Raw genomic sequence first — 13,750 nt, forward strand, 5'->3', positions numbered from 1 at the left:
AAAATTCAATATTCTATCAATCTATCATATAACTTTTGGCACTAGCCTAAAGATTTATTTGTTATTATGCTTGCTTGAAAGCAAAGAAAAACCCATCTAAATTTAGTCCATATCTCCCAAAGCCAGGGCCAAGGTTTTAGTAGTAATTTTTGTATAATATATCGGATGGGTTAATGAGTTACTTGTCGTTCAATTATTAAGTTTTTGAGCAATTCTTTTATGGAGTTTAAAATTTTGCAATTCCGCCTTGAAGCATAGAAAGCCATCAACGATGATTTACAAATGGATCATGACACATTTAAACTCACATATGAAGATTTTAAAAATCTAACATTAGTGTATCTATATATATATATATATATATATATATATATAAGATAATAATCTATAAATAGAACCATTTTCTTCCTACCTTTAATATCTTTTTTTATAAGAGAAACTAAGGATATAGTAGAAAAAGTTGTATATTTGCTAGTTGTAGACACTCATCTGTATCCAGAGTCCTTCGAGACTATTTTATTTTATTTTTTTATTATTACTAGTATTATAGTATAGTATAACACTATTATTATATTATTATCATGGTACTTTATTATACTATTATTGTATTATAGTTATTATAACTATTATAATTTTAATTATCATATTATATAATAATAATAATAATAATAAAAAACTATTATTATTATTATTATTTTTTCTTTCCTTGTTTCGATTCTAGTGTGAATTTTGAAAACTGAAATCCGATCAAAAGAATTCAACATAGTCAATCGTTTTATTGTATAATTGGGGTTACAAATTCAACCTAGGAAATCAACCAAGAATCTATACTCAGTTTGAGATTCGGGCAGAATTCAATTCCAAGCTTCCAGGATTCAAGCTTAGGATTGATTTTATCTATTTTCTAAAATCTATCATAAGAGGCCTATAAATTGGACAAAAAACCACAGAATAAAGGACAGTGGATTTTAAAGGGGACACGATTGATTTGGATAAATTGAACTAGGCAGTACTAGGTTTATGGGATTCTAGGTTTTGGGATTTTAGGATCGATTTGAAGTTTCTGGGTGTGATTTGAAGATTCTAGGATTAGATTTAGATTTTTGAGATTAGGTTTGGGTTCAAGAAGGATTTTTTAAGGAATCTGAAGAATCTAAGAATTTTCTAAGATTTTTTCTGAAAAATCTAGGTTTGGATGAATTTTTGATGAATTTTTCAGTGGGATATAAATTTTTCGATGAGTTTTTTGGTGGAATATGAATTTTTCGGTGGGATTTTCCAAAAATTGGTAAGGATTTCTAGTTTTCAGTGGGCTCTTAGATAGATTTAAAGAGAAGGGAGAGCGTTTGAGGGTCTAGAGAGAGAGAGCAAAGGCATTTAAGATAAAAACGTTGAAGGATTACTTTTATACTACTCCAAAATGGTAACATTTTGGCAGCCCAGGATTCGAGCTCTAATCCGTTGACCTGCGCATTGACCTGCGTACTGACCCGACTTGATCGCAAGGTTTTCCTTTTCCTTTTTTATTTTATTTTTTTATTTTTATTTATTTTCATATTTTAAGTTTTTTTTTTATTTTCATTTCTTTGGTTTTTATTTATTTATTTAGTAATTCTATTTTTATTTATACAAAAAAGAAAAAATGTATTTTCTTTATGGAAAAATGCAAATGACAAAAAAAATTTTTCAAATAAGTTTTCAAAATAAAATAAAAAAATAAAAAAAGATCTTTTTAAGTTTTTTTAAAAAATATATTTATAAAAACAAAAAAAAATCCTTTCAATAAATAACAAAAAAATCTTTACAAAATAAATTCATGAATCCTACCAAACTATTGAAAAATTTTCATAGATTTAAATTTTATGAAATCCACCAAACTATTGAAAAATTTCATAAATTAGTTTTCAAAAAAAAATAAAAAAACTAAATAATTTTTATCCTCTAAATTATTGGAAGATTTTTTTTCAAATTAAATCCTACCAAACTATTAGAAGACTTAATGAAATTCACAAAATTTTTACAAATCTTTTATAGTAAAGTCCTACCAAACTATTAGGAGATCTACTTCAAAGTAAGTCATACTAAACTATTGAAAGACTTTACTAATTTTTTTGAACAAAAATACATTAATAAATATGACAATGGAGCCGCTTCAAAGTAGGATACTAGTCATCATAAATACTGATGAGGTGAGAGAATTATCTTAAATTACTACCAAACTATTAGGATAATTTTAAGATATATTTTCAATATTAAATTATCTGGTAAATCACAAATATGATCAAGGCTTGGATAATTTAAAATTTAATTGTACCATCATTTGGATAGGCGTTGTGGGGGTGCTATAACATTCTCCATGAGTAACCATACTCTCGAACTTAAACTCTAATTTCATAGATCAAAATTTATATCAGGTGGCCAATCACACCTTAAAAAAAAGATTAGTGGTAACTCTTTTAATCTATATCTAGTGATAGATCTACAGATCTATACGTTATGATAGCTTGACGACTTTACTAGGGACATCAAGAGTCAGGCTAGTAAATGATTTCTTACTATCCAAGCCTTGCCTAATAAATTTGAAATTTATTTTATTTCTTTTCATTACTTATGTTTGTTTTAGTTATTCATTTATTTATTGTATATATTTGTCATCCATTCACATATGCATAACATAAGCTCTTTGTCCAAGCTCTAATCTTAAGAGGGAGTGAAGTACCTATACCCTCGTGAGATTTCACGTCTCCGTGTGAGCCTGCTAAACACTCCCACTTAGATTGAACTTTTTTCACTTGTAGCTTATAATGGGTAAGGATAGGGGTGCCTTACTAGTGAGTGATGAACTATGATGTAAGAAATAATTTAAGAACCTTTAGAGGTAATCCAAACCATATCTAGTTAACCTTAAGAGCCTAACCATACATAAAGTTATGTCTTCCACCCTTTATAGTTAACTCAAATCTAAGGTCATGTTGTTATTTTACTTGCTTTATAATATCTATTCTTTATTTTTTTATTGAGGTGACTAACTAATCTTTTTTTCATCTTTTTATTCTTTTTCTTCTTATGTATATTCATAAATATAAATGTAGATTGCATATTATGTTTACTAATTCTTTTCGTGTATGCATGCATTTATGCATCACTACATTCATTTTCATGCATAATCTGAAGGTTTCATAAACATCATTCTAAATTTACACCATAATTATAGAAAATTAAGATTCAATGATAGCTTAACACTAGTACTACACTCGGGTTAGAGTTAGAAAAATAGAATAAGATAATGCAAGTTGTTTCAAAATGATAAAAAAGGCTCAGGTGATACTTAAAGAAAAATTAAACAAAATTTTGAAAGCCCTAAAAAAAGAAAATAAAAAAAAATTGATGAAAGAAGATACCTCATAAGAAGCTATTTAATCAGCATATCCTTCAGGTTTCAGCCCACATCAGACTTAGACCACCCTAAGCTTTCAACCATAACAGGCTGCATTTATGAATTATAACTACTCGAGAATGACTTATGCACCCAATCATGAAAATATCCATAGTTATAATAATCTCATTGTCACTGAAAAGGCAGTCGAACCCATTCAATTCTCTACTCTAGATGAGACAAATAAGAAAGAAAAGCTATAAATGACTATACCCTTAAAAGATGCTAAGACCGACCAAGCTATTAACATGATTGAAGAAAGATTACGAGCTGTAAAAGGTATTAATTTTTATGGATCCATGGATACTACCAACCTTTGTTTGGTTTCAGATGTTGTGATTCTTCTGAAGTTTAAGGTACCAAAATTTGATAAGTATGATGGTACCAAATGCCCTATTATGCATATCATAATGTATTATCATAAAATGACAGCTCACGCTAGCAATGACAAGTTGCTCATGCATGTATTTCAAGATAGTTGACTGGGTCTACTATAAGATAGTATATCCAGTTTGATAGAACTCATATTAAGTTATGAAAGGATTTAACTCAATTTTTCATCAACCAGTACTGTTACATCATAGACATGACTCTTAATCACCTTTCGTTATAAGGATAAAGAAAAAAAATTTGAATATTTTAAAAAGTATGCTCAAAGGTGACGAGATGTTACTGTTCAGGTACAACCTCCCTTAACAAAGAAAGAAATGATAGTGCTATTTGTAAACACTCCAAAGTCACCATACTGTAAGAAAATGATAAGAAACGTAATAAAAAGCTTTATCGACATATGATTTCTGGGAAGACTATTAAAAATACAATAAAAAATGATAAATTAAAAGAAGAAGAGTCTTTTACTGCTAAAAAAAAATCTTAAAAAAAAAGTGAGACTCAAGCAATGAGTTTCGATAGGCAATAATATAAAAACTATATTCAACTAATCTATCCTATATATCATTATTTCACAAGTCATGTTTCTGCTATGGTGTACCAATCAACTTCATGACTTTCTTATCCATCCATACTTAGGCCTTTTGTTCGTCTAATTATCCCAATAAGTGGTGTGCAAAAACCATAAAATAAAAAAAAATTTATATTTAACTCTATCTCTATGAGTTATACAAATTTGTACCAAGAAGTTTACAAGAAATATTTGATTGCTCTCATTCCTACAAAATAATTTGAACCTCTTTATCTTAAATGGTATGACTCCACTGCTTATTGACTATCATTTTAGGGTGGCTGGCATTTTCATTGAAAATTGTATTCTTTTTAAACATATGGTGCAAATATTGATCAAAGAAGGGCTAATAAATTTGAATACCAATGGTAACATAGCATCCAATGTCAATGGTAACCCTTCGTCTGATCATCCAAATGTATAATTTTTAAGAGATTGATTAGAACTGCTTATCATTTTAGACTTTTTGAGAATTTGAATCTTTTTATGTACTTAGACTTTATCTTATTTTCTGTTATTTTAATAAAGTAACATGTTTGATGCATTTTCTTCATATTTTTCTTTTATGTGAATACCCATTATTTATTTTTACCTTTTTATACCTTTTCTCATACCCATTTCTTCGATTTTGAATAATAAAAGTTCAGACAATCAGAATGATAATTCAAAATTTGATACCATTCATGGTGTTTGGATTAATAAATTTAAGATTGTTAGTTCATTGGAACTACTAAAAAGGAAATAACTCTAGTAAAAGTTTGGCTTATTGAAAGGTGAAAGTGATGTGACACACGATCTTTGTGATTGTTCACTCACAAGCTTGCTCTTAGTCAATGAATATTCTTCATTGAGAGTATTCATACTCAAAATGATAAATGATCATCTTTCTTTTATTTTTTCAAAAACAATTATCCCTTACTACCTCATTTGAGCATATTAAAAATTTCTTTTGAGGAACCCTAACCAAGGATCATCCTCATACTGAGGGGTAAAGTTTGAGAGATTTGTTCATTCTTAGGGGCAAAGCCCTTTTGTGATCAAGTTTCCTTGACAAATGAAAAAGTGAAAAAGAAAAGTGAAGGAAAATTAATGAGGTAAAATGCCAATGTGCTCTACCAAAAAAAAAAAAATTAATGGGACAAAATGTCAAAGCGTTCTACATGAAGAAATGATCATTTGTTTGATTACCCTTTAAATACAATTTAAGTTTATTTTATCCCTTTCTTTGGCATCCTTTACCCTAACCTATATTACGTCTCTTAAAAATTTATTTTGATTAAATGTGAATATTTGATTTGAAGAATCATGAATTGAACGAGGGTAGATTTACCGTTGGATTATTTGAAGCTTTGATCAAAGTATCATTGATGAACAAGGAAGAAAGAGAAAGAGAAATGAGAAAAATGTGTGAAAAAAATGAAAACAAAGGTAAAAAAAATAATAAAATAATAAAATAATAAAAAATGAAAAAAAAGAGACAAAAGAGGAAAAAAAAACTTAAACTGAAAACCTAAAAGGACGATTTAAGTGAAGATGAAAACTGGAAAAGATAACTTCATGGGAAGGTCCTCAGAAGGAGGATGATGATTAGCTCAAAGATTGAAGATATTAATGCAATGTGTTTTTGAAGGATGATCATGAGTTTAAGTTTAAAATTATTTGAGCAATCATTATTTTGCATGTTAATGTCCTATTTGAATAAATCCTGATATTTTACCTTTGTTTACTCTTGAGTTATTTTTGATCCTACCTTTTGTTCTCTCAATAATAAAACCTATTCTTCTTATCTTTCACTAAATAAACATTCCTTGAATGAACCAAAGAAATGTATCATGTCTGTCACTGATTTGAATGATGATAAATAAATAAATGACATTTTTCATAAAGAGTTTTCTATTTTTTGAAAGAAATCCAATATGAGATAAATGAAAGAAGCATGAGAAAATGATTTATGAGAGGGCAAATAAGGTGACTCAATAATAAATTCAGTGATAAATTGATTGACGTGATCTGTGAGTTATGACCAGATGAGAAGAATGACATAGATCGATTAATAAAATCTATTCTGAGACTATTAATACTAAGAAGCTAAAAAGGTCTGGTGGAGTCTTGAGAACCTTATCACCATAATTGAAATTTCATGACATTAGCATCACATATATTATGTTTACATTTGCATCTTGGATAGGACATGCATTTGCATCGTTGCAATATCATCATCACTCATTCAATCTTGGCTCATTCTAAATCATTTTTCTAATCTTTACGAAACTTAGAATCTTGTGAATTTTTCTTTCTTGTGAATCTGAAAATCTTTGTAAACCTTACATCTTTGTGAATTTAGAACTTTTACAAAACTTGAAATCGTGTGAATCTTTCTTTCATACAAATTTGAAAATCCTTACGAACTTTACATTTTTGTAAATCTAAAACCTTTGCGAAACTTGAAAATTTTGCTAATATTTCATTCTTACAAATCTGAAAACTTTTACAAATCTTGAATCTTTGTGATTTTGTTAAATTTGGAATATTGGGATCTTTTAACTTCTGTTATGAAACCTCATAAATTTTTTGAAAAGTTCAAATTGTGCATATTTGGATTTAAAGTGAAATTGTAAACTTTATTTTTTGACTCATGGCATTGTCTTGATTATTCATTTATGACCTTGACTTGGTATTGGTCCCTTTCAAACTTATAGCATCGTTCTAATCATCCAATCTCGACTCAAGCCAAATTATTTTCTTAACTCGAGGCATCATCTCGGTCATTCATTTTTTATCTTGACTTGATCTTGATTGTTTTATCTTTTTGACTCGCGAATTTCATCTAGATAATTCAATTTTGATTTCGTCCAGATCATTTTTTGACTCAGATTTCTTTCTTGTCAGTCATCTTCAACCTCGACTCGATCCTAGTTGCTTTATCTTTTTGACTCATGATTTTGTTTCGATTATTCGATTTTGATTTTATCCAGATCATTTTCTGACTCGCAGTTTCGTCCCTATCAGCTATCTTTCACCTCGACTCGATTTTAGTCGCTTTATCTTTTCGACTCATGATTTTGCCTCTATCATTCGATTTTAGTTTCATCCATATTATTTTTTGACTCGTGGTTTCATTTCGATCAGTAATCTTCGACCTCAACTCAGTCCTAGTTGCTTTATTTTTTTGACTCACGATTTTATCCCGATCATTCGATCTTGATTTCATCCAAATCATTTCTTGGCTTACGATTTCATCTCGATCAATCATCTTCGACCTCAACTCGATCTTAGTCACTTTATCTTTTTTACTCGTAATTTTGCCCCAGTCATTCGATCTTGATTCCATCCAGATCATTTTCTGACTCATAGTTTCATTTCGATCAATCATCTTCAATCGTGACTCAATCCTGGTCACTTCATCTTGTCGACTCGTGATTTTGTCTTGATCATTCAATCCAGTCTCAGTCATTTCTTTTTAACTAATCTGACTCTTATTCTTAGATTGTAATAGAGTGGGTGTCTAGGTCTTTTTATCATCTCTGTCTAATAAAGATATGTAAAGATGGACAACTGTAGACATCCATCTATGTCTGGGATCAATTAGGTCTATTTTATTTTTTCTATTATTATTACTAGTATTATAGTATAGTATATCACTATTATTATATTATTATTATGGTACTATATTATACTATTATTATATTATAGTTATTATAGCTATAATAATAATAATTATTGTATTATATTAAATTATATTATTATAGTTATTATAGTTATAATAATAATAATATTATTATTATTATTATTATTTTCTTTTCTTTTCTTTTTTTTTCCTTTCTTGTTTTGATTCTGGCATGAATTTTGGAAACTGAAATTCGATCAAAGGAATTCAACATAGTCAACGATTTTATTGCATAATTGGGGTTACAAATTCAACCCAGGAAATTAGCCAAGAACCTAAACTCAATTTGAGGTTCAGGTAAAATCCAATCCCAGGATTCAAGCTTGGAATTGATTCTATCAGTTTTCTAAAATCTATCTTAAGAGGTCTATAAATTGGACAGAAAACCACAGAATAAAGGACGGTGGATTTTAGAGGGGACATAATTAATTTGGATAGGTTGAACTAGATAGTACTAGGTTTTTAGGATTCCGGGTTTTGGGATTCTGTGATCGATTTGAAGTTTTTAGGCATGATTTGAAGATTCTGGGATTAGATTTAGATTTATAGGATTAGGTTTAGGTTCAGAAAGGATTTTTGAAAGAATCTGGAGAATTTGGGAATTTTTTGGGATTTTTTCTAAAAAAATTGGGTTTGGATGAATTTTTCGATGAATTTTTTAGTGGGATATGAATTTTTCGATGAAATTTTTGGTGGAATATGAATTTTTCATTGACATTTTTTAAAAACTAGCAAGGATTTTCAATTTTTAGTAGGATCTCGACAGATTTTAGAGAGAAGAGAGAGCATTTATGGGTCTAGATAGAGAGAGTAGAGGCATCTAGGATAAAAATGTTGAAGGATTGCTTTTATACTGCTCCAAAACGGTAGCGTTTTGGCATCCCAAGATTCGAGCTCTAATCCGCTGACCTGCGCATTAACCCACATACTGACTTATCTGATTGCAAGGTTTCTTTTATTTATTTATTTATTTATTTATTTTCATATTTTAAGTTTTGTTTTATTTTCATTTCTTTGGTTTTTATTTATTTATTTAGTAATTCAATTTTTATTAATAAAAAAAGAAAAAAAATGTCTTTTCTTTTTGAAAAAACGCAAATGACAAAAAAAAACAAAAAAAAAATTATTTTCAAATAAGTTTTCAAAATAAAATAAAATAAATAAAAAAAGATCTTTTTAAGTTTTTAATAAAAATATTTATAAAAACAAAAAATCCTTTCACTAAATAACAAAAAAAAAATTTTCAAATTAAAATCCTTACAAAATAAATTTATGAATCCTATCAAACTATTGGAGAATTTTTATAGATTTAAATTTTATGAAATCTACCAAATTATTGAGATATTTCAAAAATTAGTTTTCAAAAAAATATAAAAAATAAATAATTTTTATCCTCTAAACTATTTGAGGATTATTTTTCAAATTAAGTCTTGTCAAACTATTAGGAGACTTAATAAAATTCATAAAATTTTTACAAATCTTTTTATAATAAAGTTTCATCAAATTATTAGGAGATTGGCTTCAAAGTAAATCCTACCAAACTATTGGGAGACTTTATTAATGTATTTAATTTTTTTGAATAAAAATACATTAATAAATCTAATGACGGAGCCTCTTTAGAGTGGGATACTAGTTCTCATGAATACTCTTGAGGTGAGAGAATTATCTTAAATTGTTACCAAGCTATTTGGACAATTTTAAGATATATTTTCAATATTAAGTTATCTGATAAATCACAAATATGATCAAAGCTTAGATAATTTAAAATCTAACTGGTACCTTCCTTTAAATGAAAGCTATAATGGGTGTTATAATCTTCCCAACGCGTAACCGTACTCCTGAACTTAAACTCTAATTTTGTAGATTAAAATCTAATCAGGTGGCCAATCACATTTTAACAAAAAAAATTGGGGACGATTTTTTTAATCCATATCTAATGATAGATCTACGGATCTATACTATCTAACACTAATCATGAAAAATTTTAACAAAAAAGTTATTTATTTTTTTATCTTTTTGACTATAACGAAGCCCCAGATCCTGAAACCGACTTCGATAACACTAAATTAATAAATCATTGTTTTTTTTTTCAAAAAAAATGTTATTAAGTTGTCATCAAAGAATTGAAGTTGTCATAAAAAATTAAAAAAAAACCCTTTACCATTTTTTAGTCAAGTGTCTAAATTTTAGTCAATTTTGTTATTGTCCACTGTTTGTAATTCTATCTTATCCTCTTTTGCTCTTCAATGGAGATTTCAAAGCTTCTCTCTCTTTGTTTACTAGTCTGGAACCTTATTACAATAATTAATTTTAACAATGGTGTCGAAGGCTTGAAGCTTCCCACAGAATTACCCTGAATGTCAGTCTCTTACAGCAATTACCGTTAGGCAATTACTCCACATAACAGGCTACCACTTTCAGCCTCCGAAGCATTGGATCAATCAATGGTATGTTCTCCAAGATTCAATGGCTTAATGTCCATTTTAGAATCTAACTTTTATAACAAATTCGTCATTTCAGGATTTCAATCAAGTATTTTTTAAAAAATTAAACTATAATCTTTTCGATTTTAGCAAGTGATTTTGTTTCAGACTTAAAAATATATATATATAAATTTATATTGGTTAAGATCTACCCTTATGTACTACTGTTATTAGTTTTACATAACGTAAAAATTTTTTTTTGAAAAAAAATTTGATTTCAAATTAGCTGAATATTATCGTTTAAAGATGAGTGTATAAGTCAATTAAGATAAACTCCAAATTCAAATCCATTTTTTTTTTATTATGATGTTGCATTTGGACGTTGGATACACTTTAATGTATACTTCAACTTTAGTTTGTATAGCCAAGAGAAAAAGATAGTGTAAAAGGGCCATTAGGTGAATGAACCTTTGTCCTATTGGCTGCAAACATGGTAGTGCATGTACAAAATTCAGTTTAACTTGTTACCCATATTTATATAAACTCATGGTGGAATCTCGAATCACTTGGATGACACATCTTCTAAAGAGCTAGTTATCCACTGCCTACTTTTGCTTTTGTTCCATAGTGGTGGAATCACGCATGCCATTACAAAGTAAAGCTGTCACCGTAAAAATGTGTTTGAAGAATATCTTACCTGTTTATATGTACTTTATAAAAAAGCACTGCTTTATATACAACGCCCCTTCTGAATCCTAGTTTCAGAAAAGACTTCCATTTAGAGAAAAAAAAGAAACTTGTTTTTTCCTTTTGCCCCTACTATTGGAGTGTTCTTTTTTAGTAACATGAAAAGTAAGATGAATATCATGGGGGTTCCCCCACTTTCAACTAGAACTTAAAAAACCAGAATCTTGACTTAAACAAAATTTTCTAGCTTTTGGGTTTGGCAAGCTAAAGCAGATAGAAACTTACTTCCCCTATTATAATTTTGGATTTTGTTGTCAAAGTTTGATTGTTTCATAGTTGCAAGGCGTGATGGGTGGATATCATATTCAATGGAATTAGTTAATTTCTCTTGTGGAGTTTATGGCAGAGATATATGATGCAACAAATAGGAATCATTTATTGGTGGAGCTAGTTCCATAACGCAAGTCCAATGGGTTTTTTAATGCATAATTTTTACTAAGACCCCTACATATAACCTGATATCTACCTCCAATCATCTTCAATTTAGTTGTGAGTGACCCTGTTGTGAAATGGCGTCAGGCTTGGGTTTCAGTCTGGGACCTTCTCAAAATAAATTCCTTACTAAAAAAAGAAAAAATAGTTCTATTTTATGCGGGCACTGCCGTTAGATATGTATATATGTTGTTTATGGATATTAGTTACAAAGTCAACATTGTCACTAACTTCTTGTTTCTTTCTTTGTTTGGGTTTTCCCTTGGGAGCGTTTAAACAATGAAAAAATTGTTGCGACAGATCCAAATGGTGAGTCTACTCAACAGTATGATGCAAATTTTCGCCTATACTTTATCCAATTTAAGCAATTATTCTCCCAATTTATATGTTTATCAAACAGGCGCCATGTATTACAAAGGGTTTTACCATTTGTTCTTCCAGGTAAATCCCGAAGGAGCACTGTGGGGTAACATTGTTTGGGCACACTCAGTGTCAAAAGATATGGTGAATACGGAATCACTTGAATACGCAATCACTCCGACAGCACCCCTTGATCTTAAGGGCTGTCGCTTAGGTTCGGCCACCATTCTTCCAGACAATAAACCTGAAATTTATTACACAGAAATTGACCCTCGTGAAAACCAGGTACAAAACTATGCTGTACCGAAAGATGCTTCAGATCCTTATCCACGTAAATTGAAAAAGCCTGCTGAGGGAAACCCGACGGTGGTTGCTGACAAAGGCATGAATTCCAACGCCTTTCGTGAACCAACCACAGGTAGGCTGGCAAATAGGTAATGGAATCTATTGGTTTGGTAGGAAGTAAAACTAACCGTACAGGGATAGCCCATTTGTTGATGAGAACGGATCTCAAAGAAATGGACCAAGGCTCCACAACACCCTTTACACTCGCTCGGTCCCTAATACTGGAATGTGGGAATGTCCAGATTTTTATCCTGATTCAAAGTCCGGTGAAAACGACTTGGACGCATTTGTACTATGAAATGGTGTGAAACATGTTTTGAAGGTGAGCTTAGATCTTACAAGATAAGTGTACACGCTTGGAACCTATTACCCAGATCAGGATAAGTACGTGTCTGACAAGGGCGGAACTGATGGTTGGGCTGGGCTTAGATATGATTATGGTAATTTCTATGCTTCAAAGACATTCTTTGATCCTTCAAAGAACAGGAGGATTTTGTGGGGATGGCTAATGAATCAGATTCTGAGCCAGAGGATGGCCTGGTATTCGGGTAACTCATTTATCTTGATATTCAATCAATATATATTTTGGATTTTAATCCCATAACTCTTGGATAGGCTTATATCCCATAATTGTAGGATCGCCTATATAAAAAGTAAAAATAAAATAAAATTGTGTTAAGTCATAATTTTGAATATTTTTACGTAGTTCACTTTTATAAATGACAATATTTTCATCTATTTTATTAATCTTAATATCATTTCTGTAATTTTTTATATGATATATTTTTAAAAATTTTGGTATTTCTCAAATTCAAAAACTTATTTTTCTTAATTGATATATAAAGAGAGCTACGTTTCACATATTTAAATCATATTAAATGATCTTTTCTATTCTTTTCCTTAATTTAAATTATATTTAATTTTTTTCGAATTTTTTCGAATTTTTTCATTTTTTATTTTATTTTATTTAATCTTATCACATATCCATCTAAGCACCTCATCTCAATTACGCTTATTTTTTTTTATGTTGTTTCTTAACGGTTTAACACTTAGTCCCATATAAGAATACAAGATATTGTTATTTTATACAATTTCATTTTTAACTTTAATGATATCTTACAATCACACAACACATCCGACATATTTCGTCAACTTAGTTATCTTGTTTGAAACTTATGATTTACATCCATTTCTATCTTAGTATCGCTTATCTCAAATATCAAAAATAATTATTCTTTGATGGTACCTTATCATCTAATTTAATCACATTAATATTCGTTTTCCTATTACTACTAAACTTACAAAATGAAAGCAACTATAGGCATTAATTTTCAAACATAAAAAACCTTAGCATTAGCTATAGGTAAAATCAAGAAAAT

General features: G+C 29.2%; 1 pseudogene; it reads left to right on the forward strand.

Moving 5' to 3' along the window:
- Nucleotides 1–11,972: 11,972 nt before the first annotated feature.
- Nucleotides 11,973–12,579, forward strand: LOC149515148 (beta-fructofuranosidase, insoluble isoenzyme 1 pseudogene; annotated as a pseudogene).
- Nucleotides 12,580–13,750: the final 1,171 nt, after the last annotated feature.

This window comes from Durio zibethinus, chromosome 14, assembly GCF_047325235.1.
Source record: "Durio zibethinus cultivar Kanyao isolate XHJ-2024 chromosome 14, ASM4732523v1, whole genome shotgun sequence".
Lineage (NCBI taxonomy): Eukaryota > Viridiplantae > Streptophyta > Magnoliopsida > Malvales > Malvaceae > Durio > Durio zibethinus.